The sequence below is a fragment of the Triturus cristatus genome, chromosome 1_2, assembly GCF_964204655.1.
Source record: "Triturus cristatus chromosome 1_2, aTriCri1.1, whole genome shotgun sequence".
NCBI lineage: Eukaryota > Metazoa > Chordata > Amphibia > Caudata > Salamandridae > Triturus > Triturus cristatus.
In genome coordinates, this window is record NC_140580.1 from 1,059,810,077 (window position 1) to 1,059,831,227 (window position 21,151).

Sequence of the window (21,151 nt, forward strand, 5' to 3'; positions counted from 1 at the left end):
GGCCATTGCACTACATGGGACTCATGTGGACATGTGGAATTGAGATGTGAGGTGATGGTCATGTAGGTGACATATGTGTCCATGCCCAACAGCACACACCTCAGTACATTGTGTAATGTCATGATCTATCATGTGATATTGAGCCTGGTCATGGCCACATGGGTGGATGAACCAACAATCTTCCTTTGTTCATCTCTGTTCTGCAGGGCACCAGCTGTCCCTCGACCGTTCCCAGACCTTGCAACCATGCAGGAACATGACTGCATCCGACGGTACTGCTTCACCAGACCACTGATTGAGGAGTTGGCGGAGCAGTTGATGCCACATCTGCTACCTGGCCAGACATACCCTACAGCACTGACCCCAAAGGTGAAGGTGATGGCAGCCCTGCACTTCTTTGCTACTGGTACCTTCAAGCACACTGTGGCTACAACAGGTGGGATGTCGCAAACCATGTTTAGTCGTGTGCTACGCAATGTCTTGGAGGGGATGTTGCATTTCCTTGACCTGTACATCAAGTTCCCTAGCCCAGCTGAACTCCCTGAAATAAAGGATGCCTTTTATACACTGGGTAGGATGCCAAACATCATCGGATATATTGATGGGACACATGTGGCCCTGATACCACCGCAGGCACATGAGCAGGCATACCGGAACAGGAAAAATTTCCACTCGATCAATGCTCTGGTGGTATGTCTTGCAGACATGTCTATCACACATGTGTGTGCACGGTTCCCTGTTTCAGCGCACGATGCCTACATAATGAGGAGTAGTTGCATTGCAACGCTGATTTCACAGATGCCAGCTCAGCATGCCTGGCTTGTCGGTGTGTACTGACTGTTTATCATTGTGTGTGTTTGTCAATGTTGTATTCCGCACTCCTACAAAACTCAGCTTCTTGTTAATTTTGTGCGTGTAGGTGACTCCGGATACTCCAACATACCATGGTTTCTGACACCCCTCAGGACCCCTGTGACACCAGCTGAGATGCGCTACAATGAGGCACATGGTCGGAGCAGGAGGGTGATTGAGCGGACATTCGGCCTCCTGAAAAGCCGCTTTCACTGCCTGGACAAGACCAGAGGGGCCCTCCCATATGAACCTGCAAAGGTGTGCAAAATAATCCTTGTAGGGGAGGAGCCTAGCGCGCAACCAAGATGGCCGCGTAGGTGCGAGGCTCCCGAGGACCTCCGCGACCTCCTACATATATCCTGACAATATCCTGTCCTAGATGAGGGGACTGTGTTGGTGAGCCCGAGCTGAGGTGGCACCCGCTTTCCGCTTCCAAATTGGACCTCGGACTCCGGCGGTAGCGCCGTTTGAGATTTCCGGCCTTCTCCACGCCGGACCCCGGATTGGAGTTGTGGGGTGATCCGGAGGCAAAGTCAACAACAGCGGCGGGCTGGGCGCGGCGGCTCGCGTACCCCGCACTTTCACTTTCGCTTTTGCACCCTCCTTGCTGTTTCGGCGAGGTTGGGTTGCGGGGCACTGTGAGGTAGTGTGGCCCCGTTGGGGTGCCCTGCCGGCCCGCCGGCTGTGACTTGCCCCGTGGCCCTGTGGTGACCCCCCCCCCCCGGATCCCGTGAACCGGCTTGCCCGCCCTTTACGACGTGCCTGGCACGGCCGTGGGACTGGAACCATGTCCACAAAGCAAGATGGAGATCGGGCAAAGGTGAAATCGACCCGACGTGGCGCAGTCCCCCAGTCCAACAGCATGGACCGCTACACCCTCCAGAAGGGATCTCCCGAGGTGCCGCGTAAGTCCCCTGAGGGCCCGACTGATGCTCCTGCTCTGCCCGCGGACCTGACCCTGCGAGACGTGATGGGCGCCATTGCTGAGATGAAGGCCTCGGTGGACCAGCGCTTTGATACACTGGCGCAGAAAATCGACTCGGTCCTTGTGGATGTTGGCCTGGTAAGGGCCGATTTATCCAAGACTAATGACCGGGTTGATTCGTTGGCCCACACCACATCGGGCCTCACGACGGATGTGGCAGCCCTCCAAAAGGAGGTGCGCCGGCTTGGCCAGGCGAGCGCGCTGATGGATCGTCGCCTGGAGGATTCTGAGGGTCGGGCCCGGAGGAACAATGTCCGTATTCTCGGGGTGCCTGAGGGACGGCAGGAGACGGCGGCGGATCTATTCGTGGAGGACTTGATTCTCACCCACCTCCAGCCCCGGGGACTGAGTAAATTCTTCGCGGTGGAGCGGGCCCACAGGGTTCCCGGGGGAAGGCCTAAGCCCGGAGCCCCCCCGAGGCCTCTCATCGCCCGGATTTTCAACTTCCGAGACAGAGACGCTATCCTGCAATCCTCCAGACTACAGGGGCCGGTCAGACTCGACAATATGGATATAAATTTTTATCCTGACTTCACCCCAGCGGTCCAAAAGCAGAGACTAAGCTTTCTCGGAGTCAAACGTCGTCTACGGGACCTAAATCTCAAGTACGCTATGCTTTTCCCAGCTAAGCTGCGGGTGGAGTTGGATGGCCGTACGCACTTCTTTGATCGTCCCGAAGCAGCCGGGGACTGGTTGGATACTTTGCCTGGGGATCGGGATCGGGGGGGTGGGGGGAGAGGGCCCGCCGGATCAGGACTGAGGGCCTAATATTATGCCTCGCTCTGGACAAAATTGATGTCACTTTAGACTGTTCACCTGTTTGAGTAAGTCTCCTCCTGTGGAGGTCGTGTAGGGTCTCTTGGGGGTTCTCCCTCCTCCTCTGGGGGTTTAGTTAGTTTCACCATCTATGGGGCGACAGGCACACTGCACTTTGGGGGGGCTGTTTGGGCTCATGCAGGGGTGCAGGGAGGGGGGAGTTCTGTTGGGGGGGGGAGTTGGGGTGGGGTGTTGTTGTTCGTTTTTACCACAAGGCAAACCCTTTTCTGTATCGTTTTCAAGGTGCTCTCCGGGGGACGATTGATGGCTCCTGTGTGTTATGGGGGGTAGGGAGTTGACTTTGTTGTCTTGGAACGTTAATGGACTGGGGGATAGGATCAAGCGAGGTGTGGTCCTGCAGTATTTGAAACGAATCTCACCCGATGTAGTCTTCCTGCAGGAGACACACCTTATTGGAAACTCTTTCTGTGCCATGAATCGGCGTGGCTATCGTTTGGTGGCCCACTCGGGCTTCACGTCGGGCTCACGGGGTGTGGGCATTATGGTGAAGAACTCGCTCCCGTTGGAAATTGATGAGGTGCGCCATGATGATAGGGGGCGCTATGCTGTTTTAGTGGGGAGAATGGAAGGCAAAGTGGTGGTTTTTGTATCGGTATACGTCCCACCGGGGTTGCAGGCGACCACTTTTGCAGACCTGGGGCGCCTCCTCCTGGGCCTTCCGGGGGGACTCCTAGTGGTTGGGGGGGACTTCAATGCGGTGGTTTCTGGGACTCTGGATCGTCACCCCCCTAGAGACCTCCCCCGGGCCCAGGCGTGGCTACCTGGCCTCTTGGATACACTGGGATTGGTGGACTGCTGGCGCTTAAAACATCCCACGCAGCAGCAGTACACTTTCCACTCGGGGGCACATGGTAGCCTCTCACGGCTTGATCATGTCCTTGTCCCGGCGGCCTATGCTGGGAGTGTGGGGGAGGTGCGCCATCTGGCGCGGGGTATTTCAGATCACTCCCCGCTCCTGTTCCATTTTGATGTCCTTCCGAGGGGTGAGGGCAGGGTAGTTCCCATCAATGCCTGGTACCTGCGCGACCCCACTATTCGCGCTGCTGTGATTAAATCCCTGCAGCGATACTTTGATGAGAATGTGGGGTCCATCCCTTCGGCTATCTCCTTGTGGGAAGCCTTCAAGACAGTTCTCAGAGGAGAGGCCCTGTCCCTCATTTCCCATGCCCGGAGGCGCGAGCGGGAGGAGGTTACCCGGGTGGAGGCCGAAATTGCTGAATTGGAGGGTGATTTAGAGAGCGGAGTGACGGATGCTGCACTGCATGTCCTACAACTTAAGCAGGCGGCCTACAGGGCCCTCGTTACGGAGGCGGCCAGGGGCCTCAGTAGGGAGCAGCAGGGGCGACTGTATGATGTGGGTGATAATGCGGGCAAACTGATAGCGTGGTTGGATAAAAAGGAGAGAGTGAATCGTGTGATCCCGCTGATTGAGAGGACGGATGGTGTGAGTGTCACCGAGCCGGAAGAAATTGTCTCCTGTTTCGCGGATTATTTCCGCGAGGTGTATTCTCCGGTCTCTCCTTGCTCGGAGGAGGACTCCCATTCCCTGCTTAGGGATATCGCGCTGCCCTCCCTCTCGGAGGAAGACAGGGTGTCGCTGGATGCCGCTCCTACATCCGACGAAATTGCCCTCGCCATACGTTCGGTTGCCTCTGGCAAGGCCATGGGCCCAAATGGCATCCCTATCGAGTTATATAAGCTGCGACCAGATGTATTGGCGCCCCACCTCCGCGCGATGTTCCTGACGGCCCACTCGCTGGGCTCCCTCCCACCGGACCAGCGTCTGGCTACTATCGTGGTGATCCACAAGGAGGGAAGGCCTCGGGACCGGGTCACATCCTACCGGCCTATCTCGCTTTTGAATGCGGAGCCCAAACTTCTCGCCAAGGTGCTGGCCAATCGGCTGGTCGGCGTGGTGGGCGACCTGGTTCACCAAGACCAGTCCGGCTTTATCCCCCATCGCAATACAGCCCTTAATCTGCGGCGCTTGCACGGGGTGCTCGCACGTGTCCCATTCGTGCGGGAGCCGGCCATTTTGGCGTCTTTAGACGCAACTATGGCGTTTGACACGCTTGAGTGGCCATACATTTGGGCGATGCTGGCGAAATTTGGATTCGGCCCGGGCTTCATCAGTTGGGTCAAATTGTTGTATTCGGGCCCATTGGCGCAGGTGGTGGTGAATGGAAGAGTTTCGGCCCCATTCGAGCTGGGCCGGGGCACGCGACAGGGCTGTCCCTTGTCGCCGCTCCTGTTTGCGCTGGCCTTGGAGCCCCTGGCGGAGTGGCTGCGGTGGCACCCCTCCATCCGTGGACTCCGTTGGACCCCCGAATATGAGGACCGTGTGTCCCTATACGCTGACGACATCCTTTTGTACCTAGCCTCCCCACGTAAGTCACTCATAGTCCTGGTTGATGTTTTACGTTCATTTGGCCGGAACTCAGGCCTTGTCATCAACTGGGCTAAATCATGCGTGTATGTGCTCTCTGGGGAGGCTCCTGTCCTTCCGCGGGGTTGTCCGATTCAGATTGCCTCTCAGGGGTTTCGATACCTGGGTGTCTACATTACTCTGGACCCAGAGGCTCGCTACGAGCGGAACTTGCTTCCCCCTCTCCAGCGCTTGAAGGGGGACGTCGTGCGCTGGCGGCGCCTGCCGCTTTTGCCGCTCGGCCGGGCGGCGTTGTTTAAGATGATGTCGTTGCCACGTTTCTTATACGCTCTCCAGAACACTATGGACCCAGTCCCGGCGCGCTACTTCCGTGAGGTGGAGAGTTTACAGCGCCGCCTGTTCTGGGACGGGAGGCCGCGCATTGCCCTGGCGAAGTTGACGCTCCCATGGTATGACGGGGGGATCGCCCTCCCGGACATTAAACGGTATTACTGGGCCTCCCAGCTAGCTGCAATTAACCATGGCCTCTATGGGCCCGCCTTGAACCCGGCGTTTGAGATGGACAAGATGCTACTGCCCGGTGGCGACTACAATCGAGCGCTCTACTCTGGCGCGCCCGATGCTCGCTTGACGGGACCTACGCGTGTCATGGTCAGAGTATGGCATGCGGCTAATGCAGCTATGGGGTGGAAGGACCGTTTGACCCGGGCGTCACCGCTGTATACGTCTGAGAAGCTGGGCTCTCTCTGGACCTCGAAGGGCTTCGCGAAATGGGACATGATAGGCATCAGTAAAGTGGGGGATCTCTGGTCGAGGGGAGGATTTAAAACATTCGAGATGCTGCAGACGGAGTTTCAGTTGCAGGGTAGTGAATACTTTCGATACCTGCAGATCCGTCATGCACTGGGCTCCGTCTTCCCAGACGTCGCCTCCATCCCGGAGTCTTCCCCCCTGGAGGATAGAGTGCTAGATGGCCACGTTCCAGATAGTACGATCTCCCTTATTTATAAAAAACTGATTAATGATCGATCGGGCTTGCTGATTGGCCTTCGCGAGGCTTGGGTTGCCGACGGTCTGGAATTGGACGATGAGGACTGGATCTCCGCGGTGGCCTCTCCGAAGGAGGTGGCTATACCGGCTCGCCTTCGCTTCGTCCAGCTCAAAATACTCCACCGGGTCTACATGACGGGGCCAAGGCTTCAGCGCATGGGCTACACTGTGGATGGTTTGTGTAAGCGTGGTTGTGGTGCCGTGGCGACCTTCCTGCACATTTTATGGGAATGCCCGAAGGTGGAGCGATTCTGGCGCGGTGTGCACGAGGTCCTGCGAGTGGTTACGCGTGTTGCGCTGCTGCCGGAAGCGAGGAGATGCCTGTTAAATGTGTGGGAACCAACTGACTACTCGGCTCCGCAAACGTGGTGGGTGACTCTGGGATATATGATTGCTAAGCGTGACATTGCGCAACTGTGGGGATCCCAGAACCCCCCGACGGTGTCGGCCTGGAAAGAGCACATGGATTGGTGCATGTTTCGAGAAAAGGTGGTGTATGTGGCGAGGGGTAAGCCTGCGACATGGGTGAAAGTGTGGGGCCCCTGGAACGCCTACCGTGGGAGTATTTGCGCGCCACCATTGCTGCCTGCTGCCTCACCAGCCCCGTCCCCTTAGCTGACCCCTTCCCCTAGCCCCGGGCACAGGTCCCCCCAGTCCTCGCTCTGTTTCCCTTCCCCTCTTTGGACTCCTCTAATAGTTGGGGTTCCCCTTTGGGGAGCACGTGCTGTTACTTTCGACTGTAGGGTAGCCTTGTGGGTGTTGTTTTTTTGTTGTTTGTATAAAATGAAACCGCACTGTGACGTATTATGGCTGTGGCCCATGATGTTGATGACTCCTTCTTATGCTCCTTTGTAATGCCAAGGGTTCTATGAACGTATGCCATATGTTTCTGCCATTCCTAGCGGCCGGCCGGAAGGTTGTGAGCCCATAATTGTATATTCTTGAGATTTGTAATAAACGGTTTCAAAAAACAAAAAAAAAAATTTAAAAAAAAATAATCCTTGTATGCTGCATGCTACACAACATGGCAGTGCGGAAGAAGGTGCCTCTCATCCAGGATGACGATGACCAACCTCCGGCACCTGTGGAGGATCCCGGCCTGGGCCAAGATGCAAGTGATGATGAGGATGAAGGTACGTCCGCTCACAGCTCATCAGCAACGTCTTCACCTGAATGTGAGTTTCCAGGGTTGTTATGTCAATGTATGGAGTTAGCCTGGAATGTGTTGTGGCTGCTCTGTTGCTGTCTGAGTGTGTCTGTGTGCCACTTGACGGGATGCGTGCAGTGATGTGTCCATTCAGGTGGTGTGTACTCCACAATAGGGTAGTACTGCTAACTTGTTTTTGTGTAGGTTTCTTGCGACATGTTTTGTGCATGTGTATTGCATTTCTCTCTTGTTCTGCTGTGCTTTTGACTCTTTCTGGTGTCTGTCCTTCACAGGGTAATTTGCCTGTTGTTTGTTCAACACTGACCCCCAACACCCAGAATCCGACACCAGTGTGGGAGTAGTCAATTGACATCAAGTGATGTGCCACACACCCCTGGACTAAAATTCTCAGACACTCTGTGACCTTGTGTCCACCGTAACTTACAATTGTCTTGCAACTATTTTTGAATAAACATGTTGCTGATGTGTAATGAACCTGTGCTATGCTTTGTGAGGTGCGTTGTCTGTCTTCCCACATCTAACTGACATTTTCTTACCTCACCTGTGGACTTGTTACCACTGACTGTGGATAGGTGTTGTCGTTGTGCATACCTATGTGTTTCAAGTCAACATCATTGTGTGTGATGAGTAACATGGCCATGGTGAGTATGTGTTGTGTTGCCATAGTGGTATGTCTCCCTCACATGTGTTACATCACCATGACTCACCTAACGTTGGTCACATTGTTGCAGTATTTGGCATGCACTGTGTAGCAGATCGACATCTCCATGACACATGACAATTTGGAATCACAACAGAGGCAAGTATGCTGTACTGGTGAGTTTATTTTCGAACATGTGTGAGGAAAGTGCACAGGATGGTGGGTGCTGTACATTGGTTTTGGAATCCAAAGTTCACATTAGGGTTGGAAGTGCTGGTCGATGAAATGTCCAGAGTAAAGTCCACAGTCATCTGCTACATTGGCCCGACATGAACCCTCCATGTCATGTGGGCGAGTTGTGTGCGATTGGACAAGGTGAACGGGTTGCGCACAAACAACATTGTCCAGGTTTAGAGCAGGGACATCTGCCTCTCACATGTCCTTCTTCGGACGAACCCTCTTCTTCCTGGGTGGGGGATCCTCAGGTGCAGGCCTCTGCGGTGCAGGGGACTCTCCGCCAGAGTCCTCCTCCCTCCCTGTGGCGTTGGCAGATGGTGTTGCAACAGATGTTATGGCCACACAGGGAGGTGTGGACAGGTTTGTGTTGATCTGGCGGAGGCAATGGATTATGTCCCGATGCACCTCAGTAAGGGCTTCCCACTTGGCCTCCATGCGGGCATGGTGGGCAGCCTGCTCCTGTTGCATGTCCTTGAGGATCCCCACTACCTGGCCAAATCCTCCGGTGCTATCCTGGTACGCATCTATGATGCGTGCCAGTTGGGGGTCATCATGCAGTCCAGGACCCTCTGTGTCAAGAATTCCTGTCATGCGAGGGGAGGAAAACGGTAACCAGCGAAAACGGACTACATCTCCCAGGATGCTTAGCGGTTGAGAGGTTATGTAAACAGGAGAGCTGTTACATAACTCAAGGAAAACACGCCCTTATGTAAACAGGAGAGCTGTTACATAACTCAAGGAAAACACGCCCTTATGTAAACAGGAGAGCTGTTACATAACTCAAGGAAAACACGCCCTATAAAGGGAGGAACTGGGAGGTACAACGCTGTCGGATATTGTGTTTACACCGACGTACCTGCTTAGTGAAGAGCAGTGTTCTGGAGTGGTGCTCCAGTAAGGCAAGAACGGAGGTAGGTCGAGTCGTTACTCCCTGGGCCGTGTCTTGCCCCATCGTCACCTGTGAAGGACCCGGAAGCTCTACCGGATAACCATTGAGCTTCGCTTTTTGACTCGGCTGAGTCAAAGCGCAGTGGCGCTTTTGCTGGTTGGAGTCGTAACTCCCAGCCCGACCAGAGATCCAGCTGTAACGCACACCAGGAGGTGTTTGCCGCGTTACAGACTCGGAAGTCCACAGGATCGATCGAGCGGCTGCTCTCGGTTCAGTCTTCTTTGCTTGTGATTGGGGTATCGGTGACGCATCACCAGGAGGTGACTCCGCGTCCCGGTGCAGTCTGAGGAAGAGGTTGAGCGGCTGCTCCCTTCAGGTAGAGACCCCGGCTGGGTGTTTCCCTGACTCCTCGATTCTCCCCAACACTCTTCGTGCCCCTCACAGCCTACCGATTGGCATTGTCGGCCATTTCATTTCTGCCCTCTGTTGGCATACGCCGGGATCGGCGTATATGCAGAGGACGGTTAGGACCATCCGTGCTGTGGGCTGGTAACGTACTTAACCTGGAGGATTCCAGTGACTATAACCTTTGTTTATTCCTTGTATTATTTTTGCCTTCATTAAAATAACTAAACCTTCACAAGTGGTTGCGTTCTCATTATCGTGTCTGTTAAACGATCCTGAGACGTTCAGGGCGTTACACTCTGCAAGGTGTGCCCTCTGCCTCCCACCCCTCCCAGCACCCCTATCCACACAGGCAGGACCAGCGGCGGGGCGCACAGGTGACACTGGGACCCCTTGGGTGGTGTTGCTGGTGGTGTTTGCTGTAGCTTCCGGGGGGTCCTGTGTCCCTGTGCTGTGAGTGTTCAGTGGCCTTGGTCTGTCCGTGTTGGCGGGGGTGTCCTGTCGGTTTCCAGATGCTGGAGGCGTGGGTACAGGGGGTGCAGATGTTGATTCTGCTGGTGCTGCATGATGACTCACACCGGAGGGGCCAGGTTGGTCGTCGTCATCCGAAGAGGACAGAGACAGAGTCAAACCAGAGAGCTCAGTGTCCACCAGAGTCTGGGCCTGGGAATCCTCTTCATTTGGTGCTGGGTATCCAGCACCACCTGTGTTAAGAAGAGACACACAATGTGAGTTATGTTTCTACATGCATCAATGGTTCACAAACATGACATTTTCTACTGTACGAACAGATGCCTGCCTGTACATTGCTTTTTCCCAGCTTGTCACGGACAGAGTTTGATATTGTTGTTGCCCATGTCCCAGCAGGGCCTTGTGCTCCCCACAACAGAGCCCAGTGTCAGACATCCTGTCAGTCCCTTCCCACTCCCTGTGGGGCGAGTATGGTTCAGTTAGAACTTGCTGGGCTATGTGGGTAGGTGTGGATTGTCTGACTGCAACTCCCATCATGCTCTTGGCTACAACCCCTTCCCAGCATGCTCATACTTCCTCCCTCTTGACTCTGCTTCCCTGTGACGGGGTGTGACAGCAATGGCAAGATGGCTGACTGTGAATTCCTGGTGTTTGTTGTTGTCCATTTCCCAGCAGGGACTTGTGCTCCCCACAACAGAGCCCAGTGTCAGACATCTTGTCAGTCCCTTCCCACTCCCTGTGAGGCGAGCATGGTTCAGTGCATGCTTGCTGGGCCATGTGAGTGGGTGTAGATTGTCTGTGACTGCGACTCCCATCATACTCTAGACTACACCCCCCTTCCCAGCATGCCCATACTTCCTCCCTCTTGACTCTGCTTCTCGGTGAGGGTGTGTGACAGCAATGGCAAGATGACTGACTGTGAAGTCCTGGTTGTTGTTGCTCATTTCCCAGCAGGGCCTTGTGCTCTCCACAACAGAGCCCAGTGTCAGACATCTTGTCAGTCCCTTCCCACTCCCTGTGAGGTGAGCATGGTTCAGTGTATGCTTGCTGGGCCATGTGAGTGGGTGTAGATTGTCTGTGACTGCGACTCCCATCATACTTTAGGCTACACCCACCTTCCCAGCATGCCCATACTTCCTCCCTCTTGACTCTGCTTCCCTCTTAGGGGGTGTGACAGCAATGGCAAGATGGCTGACTGTGAAGTCCTGGTGTTTGTTTGGCTACAAGTCCAAAGAGAGCCCCTGTGCTTCCCACAGCTGCACCCAGTACAGGGTGTCTTTTGATGATATTTCACAGAGGTGTGGGTCAATGCATTCTACCCGGTGAGTTGTGTGGAGTTTGTGTTGAGGGGGGGGGGGGGGTGTCTCCACATGCTGGTAATTATGATCAGAGCTGTCAGTCCTCCTTCCCACCCGGCCAGACATCCCACCATGAAACGTGCTTCCATTGGAGGGCGTGCAAGTTGTCTTTCAGGATGTCAGTCAGTGGTGTCCTGCTTCTGATTTGTGCACATGCCCTACCAGGGCATTGTGCTCCCCACAGCAGGACCCAGTGTCAGCCATCTTGTCAGTCATTTTCCACTCCCTGTGATGTGGGCATGTTTCAGAGAGGTCTTGATGGGCCAATTTTGAGGGGAGCATTATCTGTGACTACAACCCCCATCATGCTTTTGGATACACTCACTTCACCTGCATCCCCACAATTCCTTCCTGTTAGTCAGCTGCACTGTGAGGTAGTGTGTTTGTGGTGGCAAACTGTCTGGCCATGTCTATTTAACTTTGTGCCACTGCCTTGCTCTATTTGTTTGTAGGTTGGTGCATGTCATGACACAGTTCCAAGTCACTATGAGATGGCAGGTATTGTGTTTGTCTGACTGGCATACACATCTTGGGATGATTATCTATTGGTTACTGTAGCTTTGCTTGCGGTGTATGGTTTCACTGTCCCCTTGCCACACAATCTTGGGTATGTTGTTTGTGTACTCACCAAGGTCTGGTATGATCTCGTCTACCAGCACTTCTAACTCACTATCTGTGAACTTTGGATTCTTCTTTGTGGGCATGGTGATGGGTGGTGAGGGATGTGTGTGTGAGGGTGCAAGTGAGGGTGGGTTGGTGTTGGTTTTGCTGTCTGTATGTGTGTGTGATGTTGGATGAGGTGCTGATGGTGTGTGAGTTGTGTGATGGGTGAGTTGTGAGTGTGTCTGTGGTTGCTGTGTAATGGTGTTTGCTGCTGGCTGTGTCTCCTGTTTGCAAGGGATCATGGTAGTGATTGTAGTCCTTTATATATTTGGAGTTGTGGGTGTGTCTTTGTCCCAGGTTTTTTTTATTTGATATTTATTGGCTTTGTCATTGCTTGTTTGGTCCTTTTTTGGTCTTTTTTCCTTTGGGTTTTGTAGGCATGAAGGAGACGTTCATCTGACGGATACGGACGCTGATGTTGTCTCGTGCGGGCTTCTCCGCCTCGTTCACGCTGCCTATCTTCTGTGTTTCATACGCGTCGGTCGCGAAGGTCTCTATTGCTTGTGGGCCCGGTTTTCTGTGCGTGTCGGTCGTGCGGCTTGGTCTCCGTGCGAGTCGGTCTGGGTTTCCACGCATTGCATCGTACTGCGCGGATCGGACATCGCGAGTACGGGTCGGTCGGGTTCATTCCGGGTTCGTGTCGGTCGGTGAAAATCGCGTCAGTTTTCCGTCCAGTTCACTATTTTCCCTACGGCTCGGTCGTACGGCTTGTATTCCATACGTGTCGGTTGTAATTCACACGCGTTGCATCGTACTGCACGGGTCGTACGGCGCTGGTCCGTGTCGGTCGGTATCCGGTCCAGGTCCGTGTCGGTCGGTTCATTTTGTGGCCGGAATCAGAATCGGCCCCTCTGTGGTAACTCAGGGAAGGTGGTGGGCACTGAAAGACATAACTAGATTAATCATTATAATATCAAAACTACACCATTTTCTTTCCTGTAAAATGCTAGGTTTTCATCAATACATCCACAAAAACATTGGAAAATCCAGTATTGAAAATATTTCAAGTTCAACATCAAAATTCAAATCACTAAACTATTAGGTAAAGAACTTCTCTATTTGCTACAATTTGAAATTAGCCATTTTTTTCCAAATCCATACAGTCGAATAATTACCACTATTCACTTACTAAAAGTAGAAGAAAAAACAAAACATAAAATGGATCTTTTTGTAAAATGTTATTAAAATATATAACATACTTAATTATTTTACAGGATTCACTTGTTTACATATTTTAATCATATGTAAACTGTTTTAACATTTACTGTAAATTATTTTAGAATAGCAACTTCCTAAAACCTGAGGAAAAACAACCACCAACTTCCTATGAAGACTTCATTACAAAATGTTCATCTAACACTAAAACTGCAAACCAAAAGGTAAATATCTGCACATTTAATGCAAAATAACAGGTTACAAATGTTTCTTCTACAAACAGGAAAACAACTTAAATCTTTCCTCCTAAATCATTACAGTAACTAAAAAAATTCTTTCATTAAGACAATGTGTAAAAAATTAACCATATTTTATTTTTATTTGAATGTGCACTTAGCCACTTTAACCGCGTGCCGAGCTCTTTTAACATTTTTTAATCATTATTTTTACCTTTAGGACATTGCGGTGTGGGCTCAAGATAATTAGCATTTTTTATGTGAAATTGAATTTGAATGTGCACATAGCCTCTTTAACCATGTGCAGAGCTCTCATTTTAATCTTACCACTCCACTCACACCTGACAGTTGCCCCAGTTCCTGCCTCCCCTGCTTTCTTAGGAAGGCTAGGTGTTGGCGGGGCACCCAGAAGTGCAGCCATTTTTCCTCTAACTGCTGTCTAGTCATTGGCAGGGCACACGTTATTTAATGGCACGCCAGCGCGGACGCACGCAGCGGGTGCTCCGCTGGCGCACGAAAGGCAAGGTCGTCTGCGCCCGTCCGCGTCAGGACCGCGGCCAGCACCGGGAACACTGCCCACATTGGTCCAGGTCAGTCCTTCTCAAGAGAATTTCTTTTAGCCCTCAACAACCTGGGAAGTAAATGCCATATTTGTTTAGAGGTAAACAAACTGAAGGGCCCAGTGACCTGCAGGGGGTGTAAACATGTATTGGAACCCTCTCTGGAAATTTCTTTCCAGGGAACGGACCACACCTTAAATCAACTACGAGGAGGCCTAATTAATGCTAGGTCCCTATGTAAGAATGCACAACATATTTTTGATTTGATCTCCAGTCTCAATCTGGACTGTCTTTTCGTTACCGAAACCTCGCTTAAAGATCGGAGTAATCCAGACATTGCCCAAGCCCTCCCCCAGGATATCATATTTCTAGACAAGACAGACCTGACCCTAGGGGCGTGGCCATGGCAGGGGGTCATAGGGTTGTTCATGGCTGAGGCATTATACAGCAGATGCATACAAGAGGGAAAAAAGTTTGCATAGTACTGCTGCTGTATGTGGGTTACGACCTGAGAGATCTGGACGATGCCCGAGCAATGTTATATGCCTCTGTCTTGGTGCATTCTGATGGCTGTACAACCTGTATGTTTAAAAGGTTAATAAAGATATATATTAAAAAAAAGACAGACCTGACCACAGAGGTGGAGGCCTGGCCATAATTTATCACAACACGCTCAAATGCTCCACATTTGAACTGATAGGGCTCAAAGGAGTGGAAAGTCTTGGATTCTGCTTCCAAGTAGATAGCTCCGTCTCTTTTTCTGGAGCGCTGATCTACCGCCCGACCTATTATGAGTCTTAACTTTTTAGACACCATTGGAGACACACTAAGCACCTTAGTTCTTAGATACTCACATTTTACACTACTCTGAGATTTAAATCTCCATCTAGAATCACAGACCACCCCTGTCGCCAAAAACATTTTCGAAATTATACTCTGGGCCTGGATCAACGGACAGAAGGCACACCCTTGATGGAAAATGCTCGAACTTCACCAAACTAAAAGTCGATCCCCCAGTCCTGCTAACCTGGTCGGACAACACATTTATTCCCTTTGCAATAGAGCACCATAGCTCAGATATCCCTGATGGTCCCTCATGAAACACCCACAAAACCGTGCGAAAGTGGAACAAAATGTTAGCCAATGCAAATCTTCATACCGAAGCAGCGGTAGGTAGGCCCAACCTGGAAAACTGCAGCAGTCAGACCCCTTGAAAAAAACCAATCAGCTATTCCTACGATTCTCTCGAATCTGCGTCCTATCTCCCTCTTACCCTGCCTCAGTAAAATCACAGAAAAACTAGTTAATAGTCAACCAACCTCCTTTCTAGAAGAGGCTAATATCCTGCATTCAAGTCAAACAGGTTTTAGGCCCATACACTCCACAGAATCACCACTACTATACACCACTGAACCGCATAAATTTGCCCTAGATCAAGGGAAAAACATGGTGTTGATTATGTTGGATCTATCGGCCGCATTTGACACGGTCTCCTATAACATCTTAGGAGACCGACTCAAATCAAATGGCATCAAGAGCAAGGCAGTAACCCAGTCACTAAGTATATGAACGTGCAACAAACTTAGTTTCAAGTACCATAACAACGATCAATACACATACAAAAAATATTAGGTAATGCAGGTGGAATACAATGTGTACACGGAACAGAATTTCAGCCTTGAGGGTGGCTACTGATTGTAGTCAAGTCACAAATGTTGAGACCAGCGAGAGAAGACCTTCTAGGTACAAGAGGCAGGTAGAAGTAGACAGCCAACTGTTCAGCGGAGTGAAAGAGAGACTAATAGAACTGAGTTCAAGAATTGCTCATGCTTGGTAAATCTAACACCTTCTTGCCCAGCCGATGGTGGCCTAATGACATCTCCCCGTCAAATACAGTGGAAGTAGTGAGGAATATAGGAGTAAAATTTGATACCTCACTATCTTTTCATCAACAAGCTCTCTCTGTGTCCGGCACATGCTTCCATCTGATAAAATCTCTCAAAATGTTTTTTGATCTACTCCCTGGTGTGGTGAGAAAGACAATTTCAGTGGCACTGATCACGACTAGACTAGATTACTGTAATAGCTTATATGCAGGGGCCAAAAAGTCTTTTCTGAAGAAACTACAGACTGTTCAACATTTGGCAGCTCACCTTGTCCTAAAACTACCTCGAGGCTCCTCAGCCTCAGCAGCCTTAAAATCTTTAGACTGGTTACCCATACATAAAAGAATTCTCTTCAAGATCCTGGTTGTCATCTACAGAGGGTTTAGGTCATCAGGACCTAAGGGGCCGATTACGATGGCGGGTGGATCGCCCCCGCGGCGGGGGCGATCCACACGCCATCCTGACTGCAAAGACCCCCTGCCATTTTATGATGGCTGGGGGTCTGCGGCGGACGGAAAGACCGTCCGCCGCTTTTCCACCGGTCGACGAGTTGACCGGCCGAAAACAGGTTTAATATGAAGGCGGTGTCTGGAAGACACCGCCATCCATATTAGGATGCAGGCTGTGATCAGCCTTTCCATGGCTGCATTGCCGCCATAGAAAGGCTGGCGGTACCTACTGTTGGGGGCCCGTTGCGGGCTCCCAGGGTGCCGGAGGGTGGGGGGTGCACATGGGGGGTACCTATGGTACCGCCCTGCGTTTGCATGTACTATGTGGCAGGCACCAAGCCTGTCACATTGTACATGTAAAAGCACAACATGTATTTTTTACATTGCGGTGGGTGCTGCTTGCAGCACCGCCCGCCGCAATGTAAAATATACAGGATGCGCCCGTCACACTGGCGGCCGCATCATAATTCGTATGGTGGGACCACCGCAACTATGGTGGGCGGTCCCTTTTGCAGCTGCGAAAGTCCGCCCGCCATCGTAATCGACCCCTTAGTACCTTATGGCCAGAGTCAAACCGTATGTGGTGCAGCGCCTCCTAAGATTTTCATCAGCAAATCTCCTTACGTCACCTAGCTTTAATCTTATTTCCAAAGGTGGCAAATCAGTGACAGTCCTAGGGACCAAAGCCTGGAATTCCTTACCCAGCCATCTCTGGTTCACTCAGACAGAATCAATCTTTAGGAAATGCTTGAAAACCTGGATCTTCGGAGCCTCAGACACTCTAGTCCGCTCACTCATCGGACCTTGCAGAATTTCCTGCCGCTCTGCTCCACTCTTCGTTTTCTGCTATAGCGGCAAGATGCTCCTCGGAGTGACAGCTGCGCTGTATAATCATCATCAAACGATTAAGAATGGCTTGTAAAGCATTTCTATAACATATTACCAACATACTGTTTTTTACAGTTTTTCAAAAAAACAACATGGAAAATGCAAGACGAGCATATTCAGTCCAAAAGGGGAAATACACTTCTTAAATACTGTAGGTAAGTTTATTGAGTCAAAGCGCTATTGGAGGTGTGTGGACTACTTCTCAACCCATTGCAAAGGCAGAGCTGTTACACTTGGGGATATAGTTGAAAAAACTATTGAGCATAACCACTATGCCTCTGAAAACCGAGTTGGAAGTGACTGAACATGTACAGCACATTAAAGCGTACAAAAACAGGTGAGTAATTGCCAACTAACAACTCCTCATTCCCACTCAGATATTAACATTCCCCCAGAACTAACTGAGTCTATCAACCATGAGCCTTTCCTTCTCTATGACAATGAACACCATCAAAAGCATATACTAATGTTTGCTACCCTTCATAACACTGTTGCCCTAGAAAATAGTGCTCTTTGGATGATGGATTGCACTTTTAAATCCACACCCATTTCATTCAGTCAAATTTACGCTATAAGTTCTAACACGAATCACAATACTATCCCACTTATTTATGGTTTACTCCTTTACAACCAATCCTCAAATTATACTGAATTTCTCAATTGTTAAATCTAAATCTATTAACAAAAGTCCTACAAAAATAATAATTGACTTTGAAATACAGATGATAAACATCATTGCTAACCTGAATCCAAATACCTAAACGTAAGTATTTTTGTTTCATTTGTCCCAGGCATATTGGAAAGAAATCCCAAAACCTCTCTAGCTGAGGAACACATGTCAAATAGTAAATGGCAATTCAAACTTAGGAAAGTAACAGGTTTGTGTTTTTACCTCTTGATTTTGTGGATAAAATATACACATCATTTATACAATCTGATTACTTTACACAAAATGAAGGAACATTTGCACACCTCTTAGATTATTTTGAAGGTACAAAAATTGGCCATGTAAGCAAGTGGGGTCACAGAAGGAAATCACGCTTTCTAATTGAATAGCAGGACAGCTACTCAGTCTACGTAAAGGGAGGTGCAAATACAAACAATGTCATTCAGGGCTGGCATAATTCTTTTAATAGTTCTATTGGTAAACATCACCCCAACCTGTATCATTTTGTGGAACTTTTAAAAACAGAACAACGAGACAGGCACAATCTTTAACATGTAGTCTGAATCCTCAATTATCCGAAAAAAAGTAAAGAAATGCATGAAAGACTATTGGTCAAAACTCAACAATTTTCTGTGTTGGGAGGGTCGGCCTCCTGGAAACCATTGCATACATTCTATAAAGTTAATGTCTAAACATTTTCATGCATTACTCCGTTTTTACAAAACATGTTATCTAAATAGTTATTTTTGAAATTGTTTTTTAAATATCCTACCTGAAAATTATGATTTCTTCTACTTTTGTGATTATTTTTTCTTTTACAAACCATTAAACAAGAATCTCAGCTACGCCAATAGTCTAGCAAATGCCACTATTAGCAAAAACCTGAAAACAAAACCAAGAATTGCAAAAACAGAAAATAGAATTAATAAATCCTTCTATGATGAACCAAAAAGATTGCCAATGAAAGTCCAAAAACCCCGAATTTATGCCAAAATGTTTTTCTAAAAAACAAAATCCATAAGCCAAAAGAAGAAGCAAATCCCATCGAAAGTTAGTCTTCTCTATTCTTGATTGTTGTCTTCTTAGTAAAATGTAAAACATTGATGTAATTACAAAAATGCCTCAAAAAATTAACATTTTTTTTTTTCTCATCTACGTTTAAAAAGAGGTATTTTAAAACTAATGATACTTATTTGTAAACCTACAAATAAAAGAATGACCACCAGTCTGATATGTATGCGCATGCCGTACTGTGGGTATTTATTTATTTGTAGGTTTTAATAGAACTAACATTACTTTTAAAATACTTGTTGTACCTTGTACTCTGTACTATTTGTATGGGGATGTAAAACTGGTTAAATTAACACTATAAACATTTAAACGGCATTTGACATCAACCTACCTCCCTCCTCTCCTTACAATAAATTGCCTAAACTACATCTTATTTTTTAGATATAAACTCAATCTTATCTGACCGCACTTTGTACTTCCGATCTTGATCGCGATGCTCCACCGACTGTAGAAACAGATGCACAACCGTGACCATCAATCTAAAAAGTAAAAACTAAAAAAATATCATTTTTCCCATTGAAATTATTTGGAAAGCGTGGGAAAAGGTATAAAAACATTTTTATCACTTCCAAGCGATGTTTTGAATTTCGTATTTATTATATTAAAATATTGCTATATTTTCGTACGGGTAAAGAAAACTTTACTCGTTTGCACTGCTGCTTTTAATAAAAGAGGTTACATGCCTATATTGTTCTGTGTTTTTATTTATCAATCCTTTTAAATATTATATTTAATAATTGATTACATTTTAAATATTTTATAAAATGCTAATGTATATTTTACTTTTTTAAGGTGCTAATTTTTTATATTATATTTTCATTAATACCTGCATTTTAAAACACTTCCCCACCCAACACCCATTATACCCCTTGAATCCATCCCTATTTTTTTATCTTATTTCGAAAAATAAATTAATAAAATCTATTTCTTAGTTTTACTTTAAAATAGTATTTAAAAAAATGCTCAAGTATTTTAATTATTACCTGTTGATTAATAGACTTTCCTATCCAATACCCCAACATCCCTTGCATCCTGTTCCTAAAACATTGTAAGGTGATTTATATAAAATAGATTAATAAAACTATTTATTTTTTTTATTTGAAAATAATATACATTTTCTAAAAATGTATACTTAAGAATTTCTAGTTCATATCTGAGTATTCATTTGCTAACCCACCCATTACCCCTATATCCCTTGCATCCTGTCCCTTAAACGTATTTGTCTTTAAATTAAAAATCCTTTTCATCATGTGTCAGGACTTTAAAGAAGAGAGAATTTGCTTGCAAAAACCATTGTTTAACACTGCATATAAAATCCTGCAGGCAGGCCATGTTAAAAAGCATTAAGGGCGATGACATTCAACTCACATGTTGGTTTATTAACTTTTCCATGTTAGTCAAAAAGCACAAAAAATGACTAGAAAGCTGCTAACTTTTTAATAATGCACACTTTATTAGTTCTATGTATGGCGTTATTGAACCGATTAAGTCCTTGCTGGGTTCAGAGCCTTAGCAGCGCTTGATCACATTTGTTCATATTAGCACACACTCTTTTGTCAGGATATTGCATTTTGCTGCTCAAATAGTTGTTTAGATGAAGGTGCGATTTGAATTTTAAAGCGCGAGTCCCAAGTTAACTTTTTTAGTCCAAACTTCTCTGGAGCATATTATCATATTTGTGTTTGTTGAACTAAATAGGTTTTGTTCTTAATTGATCAACCGCATGCGTGATTTTATTTTATATCTCCTAATCTCTTTTGCTGCTTCTTTATCGCTAGCATAATCCTAACATTACTTGAATAACTGTGCACATATACTTTGGAAACTTGTTGTGTTAGTGATATATGTCAGCTTAATTCCTCTGAGGAGTCTACCAAATTTGGACTTGTACTTATTGGGATAATCTTCTAATGCTCTTTCTCTATTTTAATGTTTTAAGTTGATGTGTTATCACTGATAACTGATTTGAATAATTTGTATGTATGAGTTTTATGATGTCATTGTTATTGTAAGATATTTAAGATGCATGTATGAGCTCTATGATTTCATTGGTTATTGTAAGATATTTGGTGGATCAAACCAATACTTTTATTCCCCCACAAATTCTTTTAATCAATTTTACTTATACGTTTAGATGATATTGGTTTATATTTTAAATAATACCCAAGTATTATAAATACTTGAAAATGTATACACTTTCCCACTCATTACCAAAAAATGTCTTATTTCATTAAATGTACCATGAAAGAAATCGGCCCCTTAGTGTCAGCACTGGAACACTGCAAATAATCCAAATGA